The sequence below is a fragment of the Geotrypetes seraphini genome, chromosome 5 (assembly GCF_902459505.1).
Source record: "Geotrypetes seraphini chromosome 5, aGeoSer1.1, whole genome shotgun sequence".
Classification (NCBI taxonomy): domain Eukaryota; kingdom Metazoa; phylum Chordata; class Amphibia; order Gymnophiona; family Dermophiidae; genus Geotrypetes; species Geotrypetes seraphini.
The window spans coordinates 28,992,431-29,020,094 of record NC_047088.1 but is presented as its reverse complement, the minus strand read 5'-3'; the positions used below and the strand labels follow the sequence as shown (position 1 = coordinate 29,020,094).

Here is a 27,664-nt window from a genome sequence, read left to right as displayed (position 1 = left end):
GCCAGACCATGGGAGAGGAGAGAGATTCTAGGCTATTGGAAGGAGAGGAGAAAAATGAAAAACCATATGAGGGAGTAAGGGGGAAAAAGATGCAAAACCATATGAGGGGGGGAAGGGGGAAGACAGAAATGTGTGACCATGGGAGAGGGATGAGATGGAGCTTAGAGCTTGCAGCACCCCAAAAAAAAAAAGCATTCCGCTGCCTATGGGTGGAAAGACTACAAAATAAACCTGCCAGAGCGTTTAAAAAAACCCCGCCCAATTGGGCAGGAAAAGCGAATCTTGCGCAGCACTATTCCCTACTAGACCACCCTCACCGGGAGGTATCCTCAACGACCTGAGACATTACCAAATGCAAATCCCTTCTTTCAACCATGTGGCTCGTCCCCACTCCATGATTCCTGTCACAAGCTTGAGAATAAGTCCCGCCCGCTGGCTCCTTCCGGCTACTAAAAGCCCTTAACGTCTCGCCAGAAGACGCTGGGGGCGTGGCACGCTCGGCGCTAACGCACTGCACGTAGGGAACTGTAGTTCTATTGCAGCACTAAGACCAGGCGGAGGGGGCAACTTCAAAGGCATCAGCACGAGAGCCAGTACCGTCCGCTTGGCCGAGCGACTACTCCTCCCCCCCCCCCACACACTCTGGCGAGTACTCGCTTATTTAACCTGTGGCAAACTACGTTATCCCGCCTGTTCGGCTTCGCCACCTATCACCACTCAGAAAAGGAGCAGCGGGAAAAAGCCGAAGCGTTGTTACAGCCGGCGCGCTACCGCGAGGGCGCCTCCTCTCGGGCACTAGCGCCGAGGCTTCTGGCACCTGTTTGGACGAAAACCTGGTTACGTGGATCCTGGACGCCTCACGCACGCGCGGCGGGGGGCGGTCCTCCGCGGCCCGATCCAGAGCGCCAGGCGCCGGAGTTTAGCCTTGGCCTGGACAGAGGCCCGGGCTGGACGTTGGAAGAGCGGAGCGGCTCGAGGGCTTTTAGAGCACCGCGAGGGTAAGTGACGTGTCCTGCGTATGCAGCTGGCCCCGTGCTGTAGCGAAGGCCTTCTCCCGAGTGCCTGCAAAAGTTTAGGAGGGCTGTTACTGTGCTCTTTGCTTGCTTACTTTGGAGGAGCACAGAGTAAGGAAGCCATGGTAGTGGTGGAGCCTATACTATTTGGGGAGGTGCCACCTCTACCTCATATTGCGCCCATGGCCTTCTTCCAACTGCGCTGACAGGTGCATCGGGTGAGCCCCTCCCCCCCCTACCATTTGCTAGCCTGGAGCACATAGTCACATATATATGTTTTACATACCACAGACTTTATATAGAGTATGGTGGTTAGCTCATAAGACGTTGTTAGGGTTTCCTTTCCTGTTGGTTTGGAAAGGTATGAACTTATTTCCCCCCACCCCCCAGAAATACAGACGCTATAAACGTCCTCTTTCAAAACAGCAAGACTGCACAGGTGACAGGATTGGGGCGGAACGATTGGGATTTTTATAGTTTAATTATCAATATGTGGGCCTTGAGGTATAGTGTGCGTTCATGGCTTGCTGGGTCTCACCCCGTCTGATGCAAACTTCCTGTTGGAGAAGGCAGGGATGGCACACATATGATAGTAAGTAAACAAAATCAAACAGGTTTCACACGTACAACTGATGTGAAAGTCAAGAGGAAAAGGACCTCAGATGCCTGCGCTACTCAGAAATATGTATTCCTATACAGTAAAACCTTGGTTCACGAACATAATTCGTTCCAGAAGCATGCTTATAATCTAAAGCATTTGTATATCAAAGCAAATTTCCCCATAGGAAATAATGGAAACTCAGACCCCAAAATGTTTAATACAAAATACTATACGTACTTGTATTGCAAGACCTCGCTCATTTAGAACAGTCACTACACTCCTGCAGCATCAGAGAGAGAAGAACCATCGGCTCAGTTGTGATGATGTGATCTAATCTAATCTAATCTAAACCTTAAGTTTATATAAGAACATAAGCAGTGCCTCCGCCGGGTCAGACCATAGGTCCATCCTGCCCGGCAGTCCGCTCCCACGGTGGCCCAAACAGGTCACGACCTGTCTGAATCACCAGAAGGGGCTCCCTTGCCACCTTGGTTTCTCATTGAAGTCCTATCTTCCCATCGAAGTCCTAACCCTCCGGTCTTGCACATGTACGACCTGGTTGGGTTTTTATACTTATTACCTGGTTAGCTTTCTATACTTGTGTTACATCTCAGCTCCTCCCTCAGTATCCCACGATCCCTTTATCCCTCAGGAATCCGTCCAATCCCTGTTTGAATCCCTGTACCGTACTCTGCCTGATCACTTCCTCCAGTAGCGCATTCCATGTGTCCACGACCCTTTGGGTGAAAAAAAACTTCCTTGCATTTGTTTTGAACCTATCTCCCTTCAGTTTCTCCGAATGCCCCCTCGTACTTGTTGTCCCCTTCAGTCTGAAGAATCTGTCCCTATCCACCCTCTCTATGCCCCTCATGATCTTGAAGGTCTCTATCATATCTCCCCTGAGCCTCCTTTTTTCCAGAGAGAAGAGCCCCAGCCTATCCAACCTCTCGGCGTATGGGCAGTGTTCCAGCCCTTTTACCAGTTTCGTTGCTCTCCTTTGGACTCTCTCAAGTACCGCCATGTCCTTCTTGAGGTGCGGCGACCAATACTGAACGCAGTATTCCAGATGTGGACGCACCATCGCTCGATACAATGGCATGATGACTTCCCGCGTCCTGGTTGTTATGCCCCTCTTTATGATGCCCAGCATCCTGTTGGCTTTTTTCGAGGCTGCTGCGCACTGCGCCGATGGCTTCAGTGATGCATCCACCAGCACACCCAAGTCTCTCTCAAGTCTGCTGTCTCCCAACAATGCCCCCCCCAATTTGTAGTTGAACAACGGGTTCTTTTTCCCTATATGCATGACCTTGCATTTTTCCACATTAAAGCGCATTTGCCATTTGTTTGCCCAGTCTTCCAGCTTGTCCAGGTCCCTTTGCAGGTCCTCACACTCCTCCCTGGACCTAACTCTGCCGCACAGTTTGGTATCGTCTGCAAATTTTATAACCTCGCACTTTGCCTCCTTTTCCAGGTCATTGATAAATATGTTGAAGAGCAACAGCCCCAGCACCGATCCCTGTGGCACACCGCTCGTGACTCCCCGCCAGTCAGAATATTGGCCCTTCACTCCGACCCTCTGCAGTCTACCCGACAACCAGTGCTCGATCCATCTGTGCACATCCCCTCCCACCCCGTGGTTCCACAGCTTCCTAAGCAGCCTTTCATGTGGCACCTTATCGAAAGCCTTTTGAAAATCGAGGTAAATGATGTCGATGGGTTCCCCATTGTCCACCCGACTGCTTATTCCCTCAAAGAAGTACAGAAGGTTCGTTAAGCACGACCTTCCCTTACAGAATCCGTGCTGGCTTGTTCTCAGTAGGCCATTTCTCTCAATGTGCTCGCAAATGCCGTCCTTGATCATAGCTTCCACCATCTTCCGTATAATTGAAGTCAGACTCACCGGCCTGTAGTTCCCGGGGTCACCCCTCGATCCCTTCTTGAAGATAGGTGTGACATTCGCCAATTTCCAGTCCTCTGGTACCTCTCCAGTTTTCAAGGATAGGTTGCAAACATGCTGGATTGTGACCGCTATTTCTTGTCTTAGTTCCTTCAGAACCCTTGGGTGGATCCCGTCCAGACCCGGTGATTTGCCGCATTTTAACCTGTCTATCTGTTTGAGGACATCCTCCTTACTTACCTCTATGTGCTCCAATTTTTCAGCCTGTTCCCCACTCATGAGCTCCTCTGAGTCCGGTATATTAAATGTGTCTTCTCTCGTGAAGACCGATGAGAAGAACGTGTTCAACCTCTCAGCTACCTCTCTATCCTCCTTAATCACTCCCTTCCTATCCCCATCGTCCAATGGCCCTACCTCCTCTCTCGCTGGTCGCTTCCCCTTTACGTAACTGAAGAATGCCTTGAAGTTTTTCGCCTCCCTGGCCAGCCCCTCTTCGTATTTCCCTTTTGCTTTTCTAACCTCCCGGTGGCATTCCTTTTGGCATTTCCTGTGCGCCTGGTGATTTTCCTCCGTTGGGTCCTTTTTCCATCTCCGGAAGGATACTTTTTTGTCATTTATTGCCCTCTTTACTTCTGTTGAGATCCAAACCGGGTCCTTTGACCGCTTGTTCTTGCAGCCTTTCCTGAAACTGGGGACGTACATTCTCTGTGCTTCCTGCAGGGTGTCCCTGAATAGGGTCCAGGCGCTTCCTACAGTCTCCATCCTAAAGATGTTTCTGAGCCTCCTCCCTACCATTTCCCTCATAGCAACATAGTTCCCTTTCCTGAAGTTGAGCGCAGTTGTTGCGGTCCTCCTTACTATGGGTGTCCCCCTTTCTAATATGAATCTGATCGCATTGTGGTCGCATATACCGCATCATCTCCATGCGTGTATACTGTATATACTCGTATTGCAAGACTTTGCTTGTTTAGAACAGCCACTCAACTCCTGCAGCGTCAGAGAGAGAAGAACCATCGGCTCAGTTGTGATGTGTGTATACTGTATGTACTTGTATTGCAAGACATTGTTTGTATATCAAGTTAAAATTTAATAAAATGTTTTGCTTGTCTTGCAAAACACTTGCAAACCAAGTTACTTGCAATCCAAGGTTTTACTGTATAGCATTTGCAGGAACAGATTCTCCATCATCAGTCCCAAAACCTCTTGTCAGCTGATCAACAAAACTTATTTATTCTTTTAATTATATTTATATTTTAACAACTATAATGACCAGCATGAAAAATGCACTTATCTGTTGTGCAAATCAGAATCTTATTTGGCCCGACGGGACCTGTTTCACCACACTTCTTGGCTTCTTCAGGGGTCTTATTTGAAAACTGCCAAAAGATAAGTTGCAAATAATCAAAATCCACGTCGGTTGTCATTATAAACTTAACAAAAATAGTACTCACTGCATTTAGTTTTAAACATTCATTGCATCTCCAAAAAATGGTGCGGGTAACTCTACCACGCCGGAGCATGTGCAATTATACTTCCCAGAGCTAATGTCATACACAGCTGATTCACTTCGTCACTCATATTAATGGGAAATGTACTCCAAAGGTTTGAGAAGTTTACAAAAACAGTTTAAAAAAATGCATGCCAGTCGATGGAGCTGTTCAAACCAACTGGCTTCACTGAATTTAATCTAAAACTCCAGCGTGCTTCACATTGGAAGTAAGTTTTCTTCGGCAATCTTCTCCCCTGTCGTGTTTCTCCTCTGTATCAATGCACAAGCATTTTAAATCATTGTATCTGTGGTTACCTTCCAAACAGTGTTCAACCAAGGGAGCGCTTAACCTTTTCAACTTTAAATTAGATCGATGTTCACACATTCTAACTTTGGGCTAGATTCACTAATCTCCGATCAGTGTCTGTGTGCATGCAGGCCGATGAATTTACCAAAGGCCTGCATGCAAATGGAGACGATGGTTGTACGCCCCCAGCCAACTGCACGGATCGCTAAAGCCCTGACAGTAGTGACAGGAGGCAGTCACTGCTGCTACTGTCAGGGCTTCTGCCGGCTTTTTAATCTTTTTTTTTAATCTGGCAGATATTTTGCGTGTTTTACACAAGCAAAATATCTGCCCAATTAAAAAAAAAAAATTAAATTCCCCTCCCAACAAGTGCCCCGAACATCCCTCCCTTCCAGAACCCCCCCAAATTTTCCCCGCAGCGCCTGATGCTTATTAAAATTATGGTAGGAGGATTCCCACTCCCTCCTGCCATCGGTCCCACCCAACTACCCAAAAACTAATGGCAGGAGGGATGCCAACTTCCTCCTGCCACCCCCCGGACGACCCCTGCCTGTTCCCGGTCCCCTCCCCTCCCACCCCATACCTTTAACGGAGCAGGAGGGGTGCTCAATCCCTCCCACTCCAGTGCCTCCTGTGGCGAGTCTGAGGTCTTAGGCCCCAATTGGCTCAGATGCCTCAGGCTCCTCCCTTGGGAGGGGCTTGAGGTGCCTCAGCCAATCAGGGACTTCCTTAATGAGTACCTCAGGAAATCCCTGATTGGCCAATCAGGGACTTCCTTAGTAAGTACTCACTAAGGAAGTCCCTGATTGGCTCAGGCCCCTCAGCCAATCAGGGCCTTAGGCCCCGCCCCATTCATCAGACTCGTCGTGGGAGGCATTGGAGCAGGAGGGATTGAGCCCTGTGCATTAGACTCGTCGCAGAAGGGATTGAGCACCCCTCCTATTCCATTAAAGGTACGGGGAGGGGAATGGGTAGGGGGCATCCAGGGGGTGGCAGGATGGAATTGGCATCCCTCCTGCCATTAGTTTTTGGGTGGGTGGCAGGAGGGAGTGGGAACCCTCCTGCCATAATTTTAAGCGGCAGCGGCTGCAGGGCAAATTTTTTGGGGGGTTCGGGGAGGAAGGGGGGACAAGGCACTTGTTGGGAGGGGGTTTCATTTGTTTATGGGTGGGGAGTTGGGAAGCATTGGAGCAGGAAAGATTGAGCACCCTTCCTGCTCCGCGGGGAAGGGCAGGAGAGTCGGGGCTGAGAGCAGGAGATGGGGCAGAGAGCAGAGTTTTTGCACAAGCGACTGGTCCTCACCAATCGCTTGTTTTTGGATCGGCTAGCCATTTGGTAAGTTTTGTGAATCGTGTCCTTCCTGCTTTGCATGCCAATTCCCCTCATTTGCATGCACTGTTCATGATTGGATTGTTGGAGCGGTTAGTGAATCGGGTCAGAGGAAAATCGGGTCGCAAAGGGCTCGCAAACCAATCAGTACAAGTGAATCTAGCCCTTTGAAAGGGCGGATTGGTTTGCCAACATACATTTTAGCACAAGGACAAAAAATGGCATAAATGATGCAGTCAGATTTACATGTTAAAAATTGCTTTATGGAATAAATTTTGCCATCCGATGAATTAGTGAACGTTTTGCCCTGATGGGTAATGGAACATATGCTACATGACCCGCATCTATAGAAACCTTATGGCAACGTACTGTTAATCTTGGGTGAAACCATTTTGTATGCTGCTGGGCTGAGGATATCTTTTAAATTTCTCTCTCTTGAGAAAGCCATCCTTAACTGGTTGTCTTTAAATAGCAGATTTGTTTGCATGATCTTCCAGTTGTTTTTTTATAGTATTATGTTAGCTGGAACATTGCCCTGTGCTGTGAACCTTAACACACATGTTTGTACATTCTCATTCGTTCTTCTGTTAGACTTGTTCCCTCCCTCTAATAGAAAATCTCTATTCTAGTATTTAGCCTGTTTCATAGCCTGACGTAACACTGGAACTGGATAGCCTCTGTTGACTAACTTTGAAAACAGAATATTTGATTGTATTTATGTATTGTAGAACAGTTCCTCTTCAAATGTAAAAACTGAGGAAAAAGGAAAGTTACCCTTCAGTTTACCTGAATGATAACTCTTGTAATCCAAAAACGTGTTTCTGTCGGTTGATTTCGTGTGTAAATCCGTTTCAAAATGATCAGTGACTTGGATTATCTTTGAAGAGGAGCAGCAGGGCGGCAGCGGTTGGTGAGTGAGGGTGGAGGGGGGGGTCACCGACGTGTTCCCTGCCTCTGTGTTCCAAAATGGAATACGGCCAGGGAAGGACACAGCACGACGCAGGAATCACAAAACCCTAAGTGCACATGCGCGCTTAGGGTTTTATTATAGAGGATATATATATTATATGAAGTTTAAAATAAATTTATTTTATGATCTGTTAGTCTTAATTTTGGGCATGAGATGGGAAGAGGAATTTGAATTTAGTTACGCTTTTCAGTAGTTGCTCAAAGCATGATATATTCATATACAGTACTATATCATACCATATTGTTTCTTATACCCCCCATGTCAACTGGGAATCAATGCAGCTTACCTAAGATTAATAAGGTTAGCAACATAGACTTTATGAATCCATAGCATGACTATAATGAAAACAGATGCAAGCCCCTTTTCCCTCTCCCCCTCCACTTTTTTCTGTCTGTCTGTCTCCCTTGCTTCCTGCCCAGTGCCTATCTCTCTCTGGCCCCCAGAGCAAACCAAGATTGCTGCCTGCCCCTAGCACACCCCTTCCCCCAAAGCAGCCCCTTTTCCCTCTCCATTTCTTTCTCTCTGTCTCTCTGTCTCTCTCCCTGGCCCCCTGCCTATCTCTCTCTGCCCTCCCCCCCCCCCCCCGAGCAAACCAAGATTGCTGGCTACCCCCAGCACACCCCTTCCCCCTAAGCAGCCCCTTTTTCCTCTCCCCTTCCACTTCCCTGAGTAGCAGTAGCAGCTGGACACCTTGCAGCACCTCAAAGGACACCCTCCTGCTGTTTCTCTCACCGCCGCAAGCCGCAAATGGAACACGGCATGGAAGCAGAAATCACAGCGGCAGGGATCACGCCGTTTCAATAGCGCATGCGCGGGTAAGGGTTTTATTATAGAGGATTGTTAAGAGACTAGAATTTGTCATTTCTGAGAAATGTGCATCATTTCTGTTCAGGAGGAAAAGCTTTGGATTTCTTTTTCCAGCCTTGTTTTGCATATACACTAGAGTTGGCTTTCTTATAGTTTCTACTGTGTGTGTGTGGGGGGGGGGGGGCATGTGAAGAGAACAGTAGCAGTACCTCATGTGAAGAGAACAGTAGCAAATCAGCTTGTTCTCTCATAGTTTCTCAATAGTAAGTATATTGCTAACTCTAAGGCCTAGTATGGTATCTTTATTACAGTAAGGGTTGTTGTAGTTTGAGTCCTGGGAAGTAGAGCTGTAGTAGTTGGGAAAATTTGCTGCATTTTGTTATTTCACAAGGTGTGTGGCAGTGGAAGGAAACTGTGGTGGTATTCTTGAAATGATACCACAATTTAAACTTTATTTTTCTATATGGTGAGTTATAAGGAGAACCTAATATAAATTTCTATTTATATATTGCATAAGCCTTTCGGTTCTATGCAGTTTACAGAAGAGGTAAGACTGACTAAAGTCAGTGAGCTGCAACTCGGCAAAGTGGTTAACAATGGAATTTACAAAGGAGGTAGTAAGTGGAGATTTACAAAGAGGTTCTAGCTCCATTTCTGGAAGATGTGGAATATGCTACAGAACTGGAGGTTCAGGGTTTATTTTGGGATTCCTATACTGAATGCAAATTTCATTCCCATATACAAGAATTTGTGAAATGATGCTTATGGGGAGGGTTCTTTATATACATAGAAGGTTCTGGGGACTTTAATCTTCTAGTAGTCTTATGTAGCTATGTGATGTGCAGAAACGTCACTTTGGCTTGCCCTTCTCCCTATTGTCACCTCGTATATTTCTGTCGGACACTACTGCGAGGTGTAGCTATATTTACAGGCATCAGGACCCAAAGGGTTGAGGCACCCAGCACTGTGTCTGTCAGAACTAAGGAAATTTCTTTCTTTAGTAGAGGAAGAAAGTAGATTGTCACAGTTTCAGTGGCTCCTTATATTACACACTTAAATGTAGGATCCTGACCAACAGAAAAAGATAATGGTTCCTGCGGATGGGCAGACTAGATGTGCCATTTGGCCTTTATCTGCCATCAAACTAAATCATGTTCTTTTAATGTTCTTTTAGAAAACTAGTAAAGACCTAGAGGGGCATAATCAAAAAAAACTTCTAAGTCCCCTTTTGGCCTAAGTCCTTAAACGTTCAAAGCAGAAGCAGGCAAAGTGTCCATAACCAAAACAAACGTCCTTGTTTTGATTATGGCCTGCCTCTACTAAACGCCCAGATCACCTCTACGTCTAAAAGTACACCTCCAGGACGTCTACACTTTTTGGCCATAATGAACCAAAAAAACGCCTAAGCCCCAAACGTCCAACAGAAGGGTTTTTAGGCGAAAGAGGAGCCAGTCCTTCACCTAAAAGCTGGATTCTGTAACCGGTGTCTGTCGTCAACAACACCGGTTACAGAACACCCCCCCCCCCCCACAACGATCCAGGCAGGAGGGTGCCCAAGCCCTCCTGCCATGTCAAAATATGACCCCCCACCTCCCAACAACATTTGGGCAAGAGGGAGCTCAAGCCCTCTTGCCCAGTCCAACTGCGACCCCCCCCCCCAACAACATCGGGGCAAGAGGGAGCCCAAGCCCTCTTGCTCCGCCAACTCCCCGACGATATCGGGGCAAGAGGGAGCCCAAGCCCTCTTGCCCCGCCGATTAACATTGGGCCAGGAGAGACCCCAAGCTCTCCTGGCCCCAGCAAACCCCCCCCCCCCCCCCGCAATGGATTGGGCCAGGAGGGAACCCAAACCCTCCTGGCTCCGGCGATTAACATCGGGGCAGGAAAGAGCCCAAGCTCTCCTGGCCCCAGCGACCACCCCCCCCCCCCCACGATGGATTGGGCCAGGAGGGAGCCCAAGCCCTCCTGGCCCCGGCAACCCCCTACCCCCACTACATTACGGGCAGGAGGAATCCCAGGCCCTCCTGCCCTTGATGTAACCCCTCTCCCCTCCCATGACCGCCCCCCCCGAACCCCTGATCGACCCCCCAGCCGACCCCACGACACCCCCACCCCTCTTCCCTGTACCTTTTAAAGTTGGCCGGACGGACGGGTGCCAAACCCGCCCGGCAGGCAGCCGACGCCAGAATGGACCCGGATTGGCCCAGCCGTCCCAAAGCCCCGCCCACATGTGGGGGCCTAATCAGAATAGGCCCGGGAGCCTCTCCTCCTGTGGGCGGGGCCTTAGGCACATGGGCCGGGTTGGGCCCATGTGCCTAAGGCCCCGCCCACAGGAGGGGACTAAGGCTTCCGGGCCTATTCTGATTGGCCCAGGCGCCTTAGGTCCCACCTGTGGGCAGGGCATTGGGACGGCTGGGCCAATCCGGGCCCATTCTGGCGTCGGCTGCCTGCTGGGTGGGTTTGGCACCCATCCGTCCGGCCAACTTTAAAAGGGAAGGGGGGTGGAGGGGCCTTGGGTCAGCTGGGGGGTTGCTGGTCGGCGGGGAGGCGATCAGGGGTTCTGGGGGAGGCGGTCGTTGGGGGGAGAGGGCTGCATCTCTCATGCCGTGGGTCATGGCAGTTCGCATAGAGGAGTGATAGCATTGCGGTAGGGGAGATGAGGCATCTCTCCTACGCGATGCTTGCGGTGGGTAGGTTGCCCGGCTGCTGAACTGATCGCGCCAGCGGCCCCTTTTTCGGCACTTAGACCTGGTTTGACTTCGTCTAAGTCAAAAAGATCTAAGTGCCGACTAGGCAACCTGTAAATGTTTTGGTTATACCTGTTGTACGCCTAGGTGTAGGTCGGCCCACCTCCTGCCCACTGCCCGCCCTTTCCCCTCCTCTAAACACACCTCTTTTCTCTCTGTGCGTTTAGTGGCAGGGGAAAGAGCTAAGCTGTTTTTAGATACGTCTAAAAACCAGCTTTGGTTATGAGTACTTGGACGATCAGGCTTTTTGATCATCCAAGTAGCCATTTAGGACACTTTTTAGACATTGTTGGTTTTTTTTATTATTAACCCCCTATTGTTTAAGAAATTCTTATCTGTCTAAGAACTATGCAATTATATCTGTCTTGTGCTTATTGTATTTTTATCACTGATTGTCCAGTTCTTATCTGTAAATCGCCTAGAACATTTTTGAGTGTTGGCAGTATAGAAAATAAAGTTATTATTATTATTATTAACATGTTTCTATGTAACAGGGGTTGGTATGCATAGTGCCTTCTTCTTAATTTTCTTCTTACCCATTAAAAAACCAAATTCGGCAAGAGGAGGCAAGAAAAAGAATCCAAAACTCACAAGTTGTTGAGAACTTTTTGGCATTACACTGATACTATCCCAACTAGATTATTGCAATGTCCTTTATATAGGATACAAAGAAAATAAATGGAAAAAACTACAAACCATTCAAAATGTAGCAGCCAGACTTATTTTCTCAGCAACCAGCTATAACGAAGAGACAACCCTGTACCTCAAACTGCACTGACTCCCCTTCGAAACAAGATGTATTTTTAAACTATGTATACAAATCTTTTTAATCTTCCATGGCAAAACACTAGACTACATGTTGAATTTAACCACCTAAATACAAATACAACCTGATCAGCAACCATATGAAAATAAGATTCCCAAATCCTAGAGGAATCAAATACAAAACTATTCGCTCTACAACCTTTCCATATCCGGCAATAAAATGGTGGAATCCTTTACCAGCACAATTAAGGAACATCCCACTCCAGCCAAAATTCTCCCAAAGGCCTAAAAAACTATCTATTTGAAAAATACCTTATTGTCTCCCACAAACAGGCTCCAACCACCAGAATTCAAACAAGACACAAATCGCCTCTCCTGTCTCGATAGATGACCAAGCTCCCTACAAATTGGGACAGTGAGGTCCATACCAGAACTCTTAATACTAAAACTACAGCACCAGATATAGCCAAGATTACAACACAGATATAGCCAATCTTCTTTCCAAACCATATGCCATAATCATATGCCTAGATGAATGTAAACTAAGTAATCTGAACCCTAGTGAAATAATGTAATCCCTGGATATGGCCAGGCTCTTCTAAATTTGTAAATTGCATTGAATTCCTTCTGGGGCTTATTAGCGATCCATAAATACAAATGTAATGTAACTTCAAGTCCACTAGTCCCTCACTCTACTCGGGTTGCCCTGAGGTCTCTCCTAAGGGCTGTTCCTTTGGTGACCTGCCAGTAGTTGCACACTGCAGCACTGGGCTTTTTAAGGTGTCTCCCGATCACAGCTTCCTTAGTCCAGTCGCTTACCACAAGGTATGGTCCCTCAAGCTGCTGCCACCATCATTATCTCTTCCACTTTGGCATCTGCTGGTGCATAGCTTTTCCTCTCTACCTGTGTAGTTTACTTTTATGGTGGTCATGTTGCTTCAAGCTTTGCTGTCCTGTTTGTAGTTCTTTTTTTCTGAATGTATTCTGTTATTGTCATGCGATCTCTTACATCTGTAATTTTTCTGAATTTTTTCATGGCTGACTTTAACAGAGAACTGCATCTGGTTACAGATACACATTGGGATCACATCCACAAGCCTTGTTAATGTCCCATAGGGCCTAGTGGCTTTGTGCTCAGACACCCGGGTGGGCGGCTCTGCCTCTATAGCACACTTGTCCAAGCATGCCGGATACCAGAATAACTCATCTGTCTATTAACATATTTCTAAATCTTGTACAATGAAACTTCAGATCCTCAACAGCCTCTCAGGGCACTCGCATCATGTGATGGAACACATCAAAGAGTTAGAAACCAGGCTTGAAAGACGAGGATGTTTAGTTCCTTAATAATACTCGGTTAAATGTATAGGGCTATCTGAGTGCATTGAACAGCCACAAGGGACTTCCGCTCTTTGCTTTTCAGGTAGATGAGCATGTTTTGATGGCAGTATCAGATTTCATGTGAGTTTTACCAGTAAGTATAACCATTGATCAGTCAGTAGGACAAGACCTGGAAGATAGGAAACAGAAAAGACCTAGGAGTAATCCTTTCAGATGACCTGAAGATTAGCACAGGGGAAGCTAAGGATGTGCCAAGATCCCTAAGGAGAATTTTCGCTAGCAGAAGGGGTTAATATTCCTGTGGTACAGGGCACTTGAGATCCTCACCTTGAATGTGATAGAAACAGAAATATTTACTGTCTTAAATTAAATCTTGCTAAGACTCAAGTGCTGTTTCTGTCATATAATAATTTGACTGAAAGGTTATCTTTTGTTTCTGTTGATGATATTATCCCAGGACAAGCAGGCAGCATATTCTCTACATGTGGGTGACATCATCCACGGAGCCCCGTCGTGGACAGCTTTTCAAGCAAACTTGATTGAAGATCTTAAAGTTTGCTAGTGCCTTACCGCTCAGCTAGAGGTTGCGTCTCCTCAATGTGGTCCTCAGTTCTTAGTTTTCCGCAGAGCCAGAAAGCCCTGTCTTTCTTCTTTGCGACTCTAAGTGCTTTCCTTGCACCGCGGCTTCTTTTATTGTTTTTCTTCAGAAGTCGCTATGCCCGTCTTATTATTTTCCTACATGAAATAAATAAATAAAACATTTTGTTTTTACCTTCTTCGTTCGCGACCGGGGGACCACGGTTTTTTCCTTGGCCACCCGGCCTCGCAGTGGCCGCGGCGTTCCTTCCTGCCTTATGTCCCGGCCTGTTACCGGGTTCAAGAAGTGCACGCAGTGTAGTCGGGTGATCTGCCTGGGTGTTGACCACCCTTCGGACTCTTGCCCTCGTTGTGCCATCCTTCAGCCTCGGGCTCTTCATTAACGGTGGACCAAGATTGTGGAACTCTTCAACATGGACCTGGCAGCAGAGAAATCCTTGACCCCGGTCTCGGCCTCGGTCTCGATGTCAATCTCGAAGACCTCGGTACCGAGAAAGTCTCCCTCGACTTTGAAGGCCTCGACAGCTCCTGCTTCGAAGACCTCGGCCTCGGGTAAGTCTCCTCTTCCTTCTTCAGGTTCAGCTCAGCTACCGAAGAAGCCGTCCTCAGAGTCTTTGGCCAACCAGGCAGTGAGTGTAGTCCTGCCGGCCTCGGCGAGACCTCCTCCTAAGCGTACCTTCACATTACTGGAATACTCTACATCGAGGTCGCCCTCGTTGGAGCACACTGCTGCACCAGTTCATCCAAATCCTTTGGTCTCGGTGCCGATGTTCGAGGATATGCTTAAGGCTATCTTAACCTCGCAGATCCTCTGCTTTAGCTCAGCTTGCCCCAGCCTCAACCTCGCTCGTTGTTGACCAGCCTGAGCGTTGAAGCACCGGCCTAAACATACTTTTTCCTCGAGGCAGCGGTCCACCAAACAACCTAGGGATTCTCCCCCGAGGCGGGGTAGATCACGGGGCTCTCGCACTACGGGGTCCATCAAGCCCTCAGACCTAGTACTGTCTGACCCTCGTCTTCGTCGCTCTCCCATGCTGCCTCAGTCTCCGAACTGAGGGGCTTCAAGGTCGAAGACTCCAACCTCCCTGCCACGTCGGAAGGCCTCTTCTTCCCGAGGCTCGCCGGGGCGGGCTCTCTGGATCTCCGTTCATCGGACCCCCAGGACCTCGCCTTCCAGGCTCTCTAAGCGCAGGCTGTCATCGACTCCCCCTCGTTCTCTCAGTGAGGCTTCCTCGACGTACATGCTTCTGGACACTGACATGCCGGCGCAGTACTCGAGGGAAGCTTCTCCATCGAGGCAGCTACCAAACGCCTCTCCGAGCATGAACGATCCTTTGCCTCCTTGGTCAGACCCAAGGCAAAGCCCACTCCTCCTAAGTCGTACAAGTTGCCTTCCTGGCGTTATCCCCATAGTCCACGCCGGCGTTTTCCAGGCTGCCTCCTCGGCGTCCGCAGCAGTAAAGGGCCCCTCAGAAGCCTAAGGCCCCTGCGTCGGCTAAGCCTGCGCCGTCCTTTTGACTATCTCTGTTGGAGCAGGCTGGCACCCTCCGCCCTCGAGCCTTCTCCTCTGCCTATAGGAGGCCGCCTCAGTGCCTTTTATTATCGCTGGGAACTGATTACTATGGACATCTGGGTCCTCTCCGTCATCAGAGAGGGGTATTCCCTACACTTCCAGACTCCCCCTTCTTCTCCGGGAGGCTCATGCCCTTCTTTGCCTCCGGGCGGTGGAGGAGGTTCCCTTTGTGTCAGCAAGGCACCGGGTTCTACTCCTGGTACTTTCTAGTCCCCAAAAAGACCCGGGGACCTGCGCCCTATCCTGGACCTCCGGATGCTGAACAAGTTCCTGGTCAAGGAGAAGTTCTGTATGCTCTCTCTTCCCACGTAATATCCCCTGATAGACGAGGGGGAATGGTTATGTTCCCTGGACCTGAAAGAGGCCTACACTCACATTCCGATCCACCCGGCCTCTTGCAGGTTTCTTCGCTTTCAGATGGGAGACCTTTACCTGCAGTATCGAGTCCTCTCGTTCAGTCTCGCTTCATCCCCACGAGTCTTCACAAAGTGCCTTGTGGTTGTAATCGTGGTGGTGGCAGTGGCCCTGCAGTCGCAGAGTCTTCAAGTGTTCCTGTACCTCAACGACTAGCTCATCAAGGCACCGTAACGGCAGGAGGTTATTTCAGCGACCCTACGGACTATTATGTTCCTTCAGCATCTAGGCTTCGAGGTCAACTTCCCCAAGTCCCAGTTATGCCCCTCTCTGTTTCTGCAGTTCATAGGGGTGGTGCTGGACACGGTTCGCCTCCGCTCGTTTCTGCCTCAGCCTCGGCAGGCTGCCCTCATTCACCTGTGCCAGCAGGGCTCCTTTCAGTCCACGGCCTCGGCCAAACAGATAATGATCCTGTTGGGACACATGGCCTCCACCATTCATGTGACTCCTTTTGCCAAACTTCACCTCTGAGTGCCTCAGTGGACCCTGGCGTCCCAGTGGAGACAGGATTGGAATCCCGCATCTCAGCACATTGCGATGACTCCCTCCTTGAAGCATTCGCTCCGCTGGTGGACGCTCTCTTCCAATCTTTCCAGAGGTTTTCTCTTTCTCGCGCCCCCGCCGCAGAAGGTCCTAACAATGGACTCCTCCACTTATGCCTGGGGGGCTCACCTCGATGGCCTCCGGACTCAAGGTCTTTGGTCGAGCGCCGACCGTCACTGCCACATCAACCTTCTGAAGCTTCAGGCCATTTATAATGCTTTGGTTGCCTATCGGCATTTGCTTCAGGATCGCTTGGTCATGGTGCACACAGACAACCAGGTGGCGATGTATTATGTGCAGGGGGGTACGGGTTCCCTGTCCCTATGCTGGGAGGCTCTTTGGCTCTGGGAGTGGGCGATACGCCACAACATCTTTCTTCGAGCGGTCTACATCCAAGGCGATCAAAACTGCCTGGTGGACAGGTTGAGTCGCCTTCTCCAGCCACACGAATGGTCGCTCCATTCCTCGACTCTGCATCAGGTGTTTGCTCGATAGGGGACGCCGCAGATAGATCTGTTCGCCTCACCCCTCAACCACAAGTTGCCTCGCTTCTGCTCCAGGATTTACTCCCCGGATCATCTCGAGGCGGATGCTTTCCTTCTAGATTGGACGGGATGGTTCCTCTACGTGTTCCCTCCATTTTCTCTGATTCTGAAGACTCTCGTTCAACTCAAGTCGGCACCATGATTATGATAGCTCCTCGGTGGCCCAGACAGCAGTGGTTCTCCCTTCTCCTCCGACTCAGTGCCAGGCAGCCTCTGCTTCTCCTGTATTTCCTTCTCTGCTGTCTCAGAGCCGGGGTTCGCTGCTGCATCCCAATCTGCAGCCTTTCCACCTAACTCCCTCCTTCGGTTTTTCTCAGTCGGTGCGGGATGTCCTCGAGGCCTCTCAGAAGAGTTCCACTAGACAATGCTATTCCCAAAAATGGACTAGGTTTGCTGCGTGGTGTGCTACGCATCATGTGGAGCCGCTGTCTGCCTCTTTGTCCTCCGTGCTGGACTATCTGCTGCACTTGTCTCGGTCTGGTCTCAAATCGACTTCTGTTCGAGTCCATCTCAGTGCGATTGCTGCCTTTCATCAGCCGATTGATGGGAATTCGCTCTCATCCATCCGGTGGTTTCCCGATTTATGAAGGGCCTTTTCAATGTCCATCCTCCACTCAAGCCCTCTCCTGTGGTTTGGGATCTTAATGTGGTTCTGGCTCAATTGATGAAATCTCCGTTTGAACTCATTGATAAGACTCATCTGAAGTATCTCACTTGGAAGCTCTGGTTGCAGACCCGCTTTTTACTGTTTTTCATCATGACAAGGTGGTCCTTCGTACTCATCCTAAGTTCTTGCCTAAGGTGGTTTCGGATTTCCACCTCATCCAGTCCATTGTTCTTCCGGTGTTTTTCCCTAAGCCCCATTCTCATTCTGGAGAGGTGGCACTTCACACTCTTGACTGTAAGAGGGCGTTGGCTTTTTACATCCAACGCACCCAGTCTCATTAGACGGCTCCTCAACTCTTCATATCTTTTGATCCTAATCGGTTGGGGCATCCTGTTTCCAAGCGTACCTTGTCCAACTGGTTGTATTTCTTTCTGCTATGCTCAGGCTGGTCTCCCGCTGCAGGGTTGGGTCACGGGGCATAAAGTCCAAGCGATGGCGGAGTCTGTCGCTTTCCTCAGGTCCACGCCTATTGAGGAGATCTGCATGGCTGCCACTTGGTCCTCGGTTCATACATTCACCACTCACTACTGTCTGGATACTTTCTCCCGGTGCTACGGCCAGTTGGTTTTACATAATCTGTTCTCCTAAATTGCCAACTCTCCCACCGTCCCATCCTGGCTAGCTTGGAGGTCACCCACATGTAGAGAATATGCTGCCTGCTTGTCCTGGGATAAAGCACAGTTACTTACCGTAACAGGTGTTATCCAGGGACAGCAGGCAGATATTCTCGCAACCCTCCCACCTCCCCGGGTTGGCTTCTTTGCTAGCTATCTGAACTGAGGACCACGTTGAGAAGGCGCGCCCGCTAGCTGAACGGGAAGGCACACGCATGCGCGGTGCAGCACTAGCAAACTTTAAGATCTTCAATCAAGTTTGCTTGAGAAGCTGTCCGCGATGGGGCGCCATGGATCACATCACCCACATATAAAGAATATCTGCCTGCTGTCCCTGGATAACACCTGTTACGGTAAGTAACTGTGCTTTATGATACCTATAGTTTTTTGAATATAGGTGTCGTGGTGGCTACCTCTTTTTCCTCCAAGTTACAGGTAAATAGTGCAATTCAAAAAGCGTTTTATAAAATGAGACTGATTAGGCATTTGAAGGATTTTTTTTTTTTTTAATCCAATGTTAATTTTAGAACTGTTAAGTGATGAAAACTCTTATTTTGGACTATTGTTACTCTTTATACCTTGGATTTCTTAACTATATGTAGGGATTGGGACTTATACCGCCTTTTTGTAGTTTTTACAACCACACTCAAAGAGGTTTACATACAACAGTGGTCTCAAACTCAAACCCTTTGCAGGGCCACATTTTGGATTTGTAGGTACTTGGAGGGCCTCAGAAAAAATAGCTGTCTTACTAAAGAAATTACAATTTTGCATGAGGTAAAACTCTTTATAGTTTATAAATCTTTCCTTTTGGCTAAGTCTTAATAATAATTTTGTCATTTATAGCTAAGAGATCAAGAAACTGTTTTAATTTATTTTGTGATTATAATAAAACATACCGAGAGCCTCAACATAGTACCTGGCGGGGCTGCGAGTTTAAGGCCACTGACATACAGGTACTTCAAGCATTTTCCCTGTCAGTCCCAGCGGGCTCACAATCTATCTAATATACCTGGGGCAGTGGAGGATTAAGTGACTTTCCTAGGGTCACAAAGAGCAGCGTAGGGTTTGAACCCACAACCTCAGGGTACTGAGGCTGTAGCTCGAACAGCCACACCACACTCTCCATTACAACTAGTTCAAGTTGCCTCTGCTTACTTTGTGGCGGGAGTGTCCAGATTTGAGCATTTTGGTTCTGATTCTTGAAAATGTGCATTCTGTTGGCAGGCAGCAGTAGATGTCCTACCACCATCGGGCAGCCAATCTGGACAAAAAGAAAAACTTCTCTGAGGCAGATCGCCCACATTTTAGGCCTCCAGAGTACATTTTGCGGAGACGCGTAGCAACACTTAAGCACGCCCAAAGCAGGGCGTGGGCATGGCTTTGCCCAGAATTGGCCTTGGGCGGGCTTAAGCATCGGTACGTGTCTCTATAGATGGGAGACACATGCCTGAAATGGAGGCCTGCAAAATGCTGGCCTACATTTCAGGCATCTGTCCAGAAGTGTAGGCATGATTCTGCAGAGGACGCCGGTGTGTGATTGACACACGATCGGCGGCCGCTTCTTAGGTGTCCTTTACAGAATCGTGCCCATTATACCTATTTTTTAGAATCTATACTGGCTTCCCGTCCCATGACGTATCAAGTTTAAAGTTCCATATCTTATTCATAAGGCCCTGAGCAATGAAACTCCTTTTAGCTATTGCTTCCTTTCTCTGAATTTATAGGCCTACACAGAGTATATGCTCAACTGACTGGATGTATTTCATTCTTCTGTTGTTTTATATTGAAGGCACTAGACCAGTGGTCTCCAGTGCATGGCCCCTGAAGTCCTCCATTGTGGCCCTCAAACAGTTGGCTGAAATGCTCTTCAGATCCTGTAGATGTATTAATTTGTCTTGTCCACTTGATATAGCAATTGCAAACAGTCTCTTAAGTGTGTTACGGAATTTTCTTCTGCTGACAAGCCAAAATGTGGCAAATTTTAAAAATACCCAGTCTGAACAAGCAGATTAAGGCGTTTTACAAAATTAGTGGTATGTGTAAACTTGAAATCTTTTGGTGGCCCTCAGAGCTTTCCCTTGTTCACACTATTGTCCTTTTTTTCATTAATTTCAACAATTTATATCTTACCGAAAACCTAAGCAGTTTACAAAAATACATCCCTGAGCCTAAAACATTTTCAGCCTTTCTGTGGAACTCTTGTTAGGGTTCTGTACTTCACAGATTGCTTTCCTGCACTGAAACTAGGGACTGGGGAAGGTTTCAGATCAGCCAAAGTGCAAATTGTATTGTTAAGAAGTTCTTTTGACCTCTGGGAATGAACACATTCAGTTTAATGTACTTTCATGTGCTTTCCAGTTGGCTGGATTTAAACCAGGGTCTGCTACATGTACTTCCTTCCCCCCCCCCCCCCCCCCCCCCCCGCCGTACTATCAAAGAGCAGCTTTGAAATGGGACACAACTACTGAGAAAAAAAAAATAAAACTTTTACTTTAAGTGTTATTCTGGTAATGTTTTAATCAAAAATGTTTACCTTGTAACATTTCCCCAGTGCTGTATGATAAGGTGTGCTTCTGAGGCTCAGCTTGTGTTGTTTGCCATGAAGGCAAGTGATGAGCTGGTTGGTACACGGGGGAGGCTCCATTATGGCAGACTCTCCAAAGAGCAGCTCTGCAAACAGCTGTACAGCATGAAGCTACAAGTGGGAATGAAATGTGGCACTCGGATCACAGTGCCATCCCGGGGTGGTCAGTCATCCACGGCACATGAGTGGTAGATTCTCCTCTATTGAGAGCCCCAGCCAAGCCAGTTTGGTGTAAACACAAGATATGGGCCAGCCAAGAAGCGCTAAAGATGAAGAGTGGTCCTGAGAGAGAGAGGAAGTCAGCTGTGATTATTGCACACACTGTCCTTTTCTGTTTTTTTGGTAATGTGTCTTGTAGTGAGGCATGGGGGAGTCATTTATAAAGTGGTTTTGGGGTGTGTGGTTTTTTTTGTTTTTTGCTTTTAAACCTGATTGCAGGACCCCATATGCATGTAAAAAGCACAGCAAGGAGGTACGTGTCTACATCTTTGCAATCTGCATGCCTGTGTTCCCAGGGGTATTTGGGACAGAGCAGAGTTGCAATGTGTGTGTGTGTTTGTAAACACACAGTGCACATGAATGTTTTGCACTGTATTTGGAGTGGGTATATATTCATGTATCAGCATTGGGGCTTGATCTGTATATACTGTCATAGAACACTGTGTGAGGGCAGCATGCCCTGTTGCGTGACCCGTGCCTGGTCTTGGGTGGGAGAGCATGTGATGGAAGTTTGCCTTGCTGTTGGCTGAGTTGCACCTGTTATGCCAATTGATACTACTGAAAACCAAAGCTATCTTGCATGTTTCACAAGTCTTGAAATTGCTAGGAAAAAAGTAAAATTCATAAGTAAAATATTGTCTGCATGCCTGCTTTGTATCCATTCAAAAATCTGAATTCTCTTCAGAGCTCTGAAATATTAAAATGTGCAATGTGTCTGTTACTGGCAGTTCAGAGGGGAGACTTTTGTAGGATTGTTAATGCTGGAACCATGGCATGAAAGTCTGCATGGAGCCGATTGGCTTTAAAACTGTACTCTTGAAGTCTAGTGTACTGATGTGTCCCTGTGCTAATGCTGTAAGAGGAGAAGAGGATCATGATTGCCATTCCCTGGATAAAACCCCAGGGCCCTTTGGAGGCTAAGATTAGTAGCTTTATTCTGCAAAAGCAGGAAGTGGTAGTTGGTGGCTCATCAGTCTGCCCCTGCTCACAGGCAACCAGTGGCGACTTGCAGAAGCTGCTAAAGAACTCTGCTCTTAGCTTTTCATTTTCCTGGATTTATTTTTACAAATATTATTCATCCAAGCAGACTCATGAGCACTGTCCTGTGCTCCAGAGCAAAGCCAGCTCTTTTCTTGAGAGAGAGAGCCCTGCCCGGTGTCCTTTCTCTGCATAAAGCTTGTAGTTCTGGCCTCACAGACGGTGGTCTACGGCTCTGACCTTTTGCTACAGCTGAAGGCAAGTTCCCATTTTCCAGCGTTCTCTTTGTTTTATTGTGTCACTTATTAAAGTGTTTCATTTATATTCAGCTGGCAGTTTCATATTCTTTTGGGAGCAATGTCTCCTCCAAATGTAGGTTTTCGGTTGTTTTTTTGTTGTTGGTTGTTTTTTTGTTATTTTTTTTGCATACGACCATAACAGGAATGAACCTCGCTCCTAAGCCAGGGTAGGTGGAGTATGATCTTAGTCTCTCAAATTTACTGCTAACATTAGCCACAAAACTTGCATCGTGCCAAAGAGAGCTTCTCTCCGGAGTTTATAAGATGTTACATGTATATGACATCTTATCCAGGTGTGCTTGAAAACTCCTTTTAATCAGGCTTGCGTTCTGTTGTGCTCTGTATTCATGGGATTTAATTGCCTGTTTTCAAGTTCACCTTACATTCTAATTGTGTATGTTAACTACTGTTACTCCTCCTTTTACAAAAGTGTGGAAGAGGTTTTTAGCGCCAGCCGGCACCCTGAATGCTCTGTTCTGCTCTGACGTTCACAGGAACTCTAAGACCGTCTGAGAAGAACATTCAGCGCACCGGTTGGTGCCAAAAACCTCTTCCGCGCTTTTGTAAGGGGAGGGGGGGTTAAGTTGTTAGTACAATGTAAATAGCTTGTGTTAAGCAAAACTTGTTGTACACTGCCTCAAGTGGATCATTTCATAAAAGTGATTAATAAAGCTTAAATATCCTCTATAATAAAACCCTAAGCGCGCATGCGCACTTACAACGCCGTGATCCCTGACTCAGTGTTGTGTGACTCCGTGGCTGTGTTCAATGTGCGGCGGCTTGAGCAGCGCAACGGCAGGAAGGTGTACTTAGGCCTGGATGAAGCGGACAGGGTGTGGGTGGCTGCTATTGCTGCACAGGGAAGTGGAGGGGGAGAGGGCAAGGGGGCTGCTTTGGGGGGGGAGGGGTATGCTGGGGGGGCAGGCAGAAATCTTGGTTTGCTCGGGGGTGGGGGGAGACAGAAGGGGGCCACAGAGAGACAGATAGGCATGGTGCAACAGAGAGAGATAGGCAGGCAGGGGGCCAGGGAGAGAGACACTTGTTCCACTGTTAATCTCCAGAAGGCTTCCCTCTGTCTTGCACTATATTTTTCCTTTCGATTTGATTCGTGCTTTTGGACAGCAGATTAGATCCTTCTGCTAAATAAATACAGTACATGCTGTTCATAGCTATAATTACAGTAAAACTTTGGTTTGCGAGTGTAATTCGTTCCAGAAACATGCTTGTAATCCAAAGCACTCGTATATCAAAGTAAATGTCCCCATAGGAAATAATGGAAACTCAGATGATATGTTCCACAACCCAAAAACTTTAATATAAAATACTATACGTACATGTATTGCAAGACCTCGCTCATTTAGAACAGTCACTGCACTCCTGCATTGTCAGAGAGAGAAGAACCATCGGCTCAGTTGTGATGATGTGACACGTGTATACTGTATGCACTTGTATTGCAAGACATTGCTTGTATATCAAGTTAAAATTTAATAAAATGTTTTGCTTGTCTTGCAAAACACTTGTAAACCAAGTTACTTGCCATCCAAGGTTTTACTGTACTTCCCTGTAGTTTAAAGAACATAGATGGTTTTTAAATTTCATTTTGTTCTTTTGTGTGTTTTGAGATGGGTGTGACATTCTTTTTTTTTTTGTAAGTGCTGGCTCAGAAGTAATTGATCTGTTGTTTAGGGGACATGGGAAGCTGGGCTTGGTAAAGGAGAGCCCCAAGACGAGTAAATGGTGCAACACCACCTGCTGCCACTTCTTTCTGTTCTGTGATAGCTTCAGGCCAGCGCCCTCTGCTGTTAGCGTAAGGAAGTTAGACTGATCACATGGCCCGGACTGGAGACAGATTATGTCATACATGAAGAGAATTTTGGGACTGAGGTAAACTCTCTTTCTTCATGCCCACCATGAAAAAGGGAATGGAAAGAGAAAGTGTAATGAGTAATACAGATTCCTATATAATTCAGCAGCTTAGGACAACCTTCTAAAAGGAAAGGCAACTCAGAAAACAAAATGACTTTTCCAGTCTGTGTAGTATCCTATTTTCATGTTTTAAATTCTGAATAAGTTATAGTTAAATCCTGCTTACCAATAACTAACAATTTCAGCTAAAATGAAATCTCTTTTTTTTAAAGAGCGGCTAAATGGCAGATTGAAGCTTAGTGGATGCAGTCTGCCATGTGTTATACTCAAATCTCTCTCTGATGGTGATAAGAGCTTGTATTACGGACATTGGGGAAAAGAATTGTTGAGTATACCTTCCCCTCAGCATTTAGCAAGTGATCCTGCACAGCAGAAGGTGTTTTCCTAAGACTGATCTGTTCTGTACCTATTCAGTGTCTGCAGATAGATTTTCTTATGCTGCAGGAGAGCGATTTGAGCTGACCTGAGGATGTCCATAGAGACTTGCTACCGAGTATCCAGTTATTTGAAGGCTGAGGTATCTAGTGTCTTCTCTTATTCTGCTTGTGAGGTCCCTTTTCACAGTACCATGATGGAGATCCTTTCATCTCACTCCCTTCTCCTTCCTGTGATGGGCAGCGTGCTTCTCTGCCATAGGGGCCGATTCAGAAAGCCACACTTCAGATCTATGTGCAAATGGCTGAGCGCACAGTTTCTAATATGTAGATAATAACAGTTTTTTGCCTGCTGATGGAGTAAGCTAATACTATAAAAATTTGAAGCATGCAAAACTTCTGTGCTAATCGGGAAAATCGTACCAAGCACGTGCGCACAAGGTTCTGTGCTAAAGGCAGCATATACTGTGCATGTGTCAGAGCAAAACAAAAGCACACAAAAAAAGTCTTCCTTATAAAATTACTGCAATATTATTATAACATTTGAAGATGAGCATGTGATCCTCCTTATGCTCAATGTTTTTCCCAGTGGGAGCTAGGTGCACTAAACAGGATTGGTAAGACCGTGTGGGTGTGCTCCGATCCGATTTGTGTCTGATTCTAAAAAAGGTATTGATGTACTAAAAATTTTGCATGCAAATGATTCATGCGGAGGTTTGTTGTAATCTCTGACTTTCCCGTCCAATTGATCGCTGTGAGAGCAACTCACACATGCGCAGGGCTGGCAGGAGAAGCCCCAAAGCAGCTTCCTGCCACTCAGCTGTTCAGGATAGGAAACCTTTTTTTTTTTTTTTCTTTTAATTTAAAGAGCACAGATGCTGTGTATGTGTTACACACACTCTATCTGGCCCATTAAAAAAATAAAAGGCCCTCCCTAAAGTTTTGCCGATGAACCGGCACTGGGAACTAACCTCCCCCACCATGCCAGCAAAAAGCAGCAGGAGGGATGCCCACGTCATTCCTGCCATGCCGAAACCCTCCCTTGCCCCTGCACAAGAGAAAATTGGCAAGAGGGATGCCCACTCCCGCCTGCCATGGCGACTGTCCCCATGTGATAGAAAATTGGCATGAGGGATGCTCCCCCCCCCCCCCCCGAACCATCCCCTACCTTTCCCCTACCCCCCAAAAAAAAATAAAGGCAGGAGGGATGACCACTCCCTCCTGCCAACAGATGCTCCCCCCCGTACCTTTTTCAGAAGTTGGAAGCAGGAGGGAAGCATGGTCCCTCCAGCTCCAAGGCCTGCTGATTCAAAATGGCAGCAGCCATTCAGTGAGCAGCTCAGGGCTGGGTAGGAGCACAAAAAGCTTGCTCATGCCTGGTACACTGCTGAACCGCGACAAAAATCGAGGCAGCCTTTCAGAAAAGGGCTCAGCATGGGGCAGGAGGTCAAAAAGTTTGCTCCTGCCTGGTATACTGCTGGACCACCAGGGATTCAAAAGGGTACACAGGGGGAGGCAGGAGGAAAGTAAAAAGTATTGTCAGAGTTGGCCGGGACAGGAGACGGTAGGGATCCCTCCTATCCCGGCTCGGTGGAGGCCTGTAAGACATTGGGAAATTGAGGGAACAGGGTGCAGAGCCTGGCAGGGAGGGAGGGAGGGAGGACATGGTGGAGGGCAGGGCAGGGAGAGAAAGTGACTGAGTGCAGAGCCTAGCAGGGAGTGAGGGGGTTGGGTGCAGATCCTAGCAGGGCACATGAATATTAACCTTCTCGACTTATATTTGAGTCAACCTTTTTTTTTTTTTTTTCCTCCTTTTTGGGGAGAAAGGGGTACCTCGACTTATATTCAGATCATCTTATATTCAAGTATATATGGTACATACAGTGGTAATGTCAGTTCCTCATTACTCATCTCTCCTCTTAAAATGGGTCTCCTGTATTAGGCAAATGCCAAGCCATAATTGGTTTGCCTTTTTAAATAACAGCAGCTACTTCACTCAGGAGTTCAGTTCCTTGACATTCACAGTATCTGAAATGAAGGCATCATATACAAAGTACCAAAACATACCAGTAAGCTTTTCTTCCTGTATCTAATAGCCAGCAACCTTTTTATTTAACATAGTGCAGCAGGAGAAGCTCATACCCCACAATTTAAACTACTGCAATGACCTTTCTCTTTTCACCAATTTTATAAAGCATTTTCCATATGTAGAACATGGAAATAAGTTCTTGATGTGTGTAAGTATTCATACACAAAGAGTAGATTTACCAATGATGGCAGATAAAGACCTGTACATTCCATGTTGTCTGTCTAACAAAATAAACTCATAGCATAATTTATGATGTGATGTGATACTACACATGCATCCTTGATCTTGATTTGTCCTTGCCATTTTCAGGGACAAATTGTAAAAATCTGTCTGGCTCTAGCCTTGTTCTACAGCTGCTGAAGTTGTCATTGAAGCCCCACTCCTGCCTTTCCAAATCTCTCTCTAGCCATGATCAGGACACAGATCATAGAAGTCTGATCAGCATGGGTTTGCATCTCAATTTCTGGTGTTGCCGTCTAATCACCTCTAAGCTTGTTTGGTTCGATGCCTTTATGTCTATCCTATGCATTTTTAAGTTCTGTTAAAGTTTTTGTCACTACCTCCTGTGGGAGGACATTCCAGGCATCTAACATTCTCTCTGTGAAAAAGTACTTTCTGATATGACTGATTTGGTCCCCCTGCAATCTAAATTCATGTCCTCTAGTTCTCCCACTTTCTTTCATCTGGAAAAGGGGAATGCCTGTCATAAGATGCAGGCATTCCTGGGGATGAAGTCTGAGCAGAGTTTGGATGGCATTAAGGTTCTCATGTGTGTATTATAAAAATACTAGTATTTTAGCCCGTTACATTAATGGGTGCTAGAATATATGTTTGTCTGTCTTTATTTCTGTCTGTCTCTCTCCCTGGCCCCCTTTGCCTGTTTGTCTTTCTGTGTTTCTCCCTGCCCCTGTGTCTTTCTTCTTTTCTTTCTGTCTCCCTTCCTCCTGCTGTCTGTCTTTCTTTCTATCTATCT

At 47.2% G+C, this 27,664-nt stretch overlaps 1 protein-coding gene across 5 annotated transcripts in view; it reads left to right on the top strand.

Moving 5' to 3' along the window:
- Positions 1-870: 870 nt before the first annotated feature.
- The window catches only part of LOC117361221 (A-kinase anchor protein 17B-like), an 85,694-nt gene continuing 58,900 nt past the window's right edge, over positions 871-27,664 (top strand). For all 5 annotated transcript variants that reach the window (XM_033946271.1, XM_033946267.1, XM_033946268.1 and 2 more), the window contains exon 1: positions 871-998. The gene's annotated coding sequence lies outside the window, so the exon portion shown is untranslated. The remainder of the gene's footprint in view (positions 999-27,664) is intronic.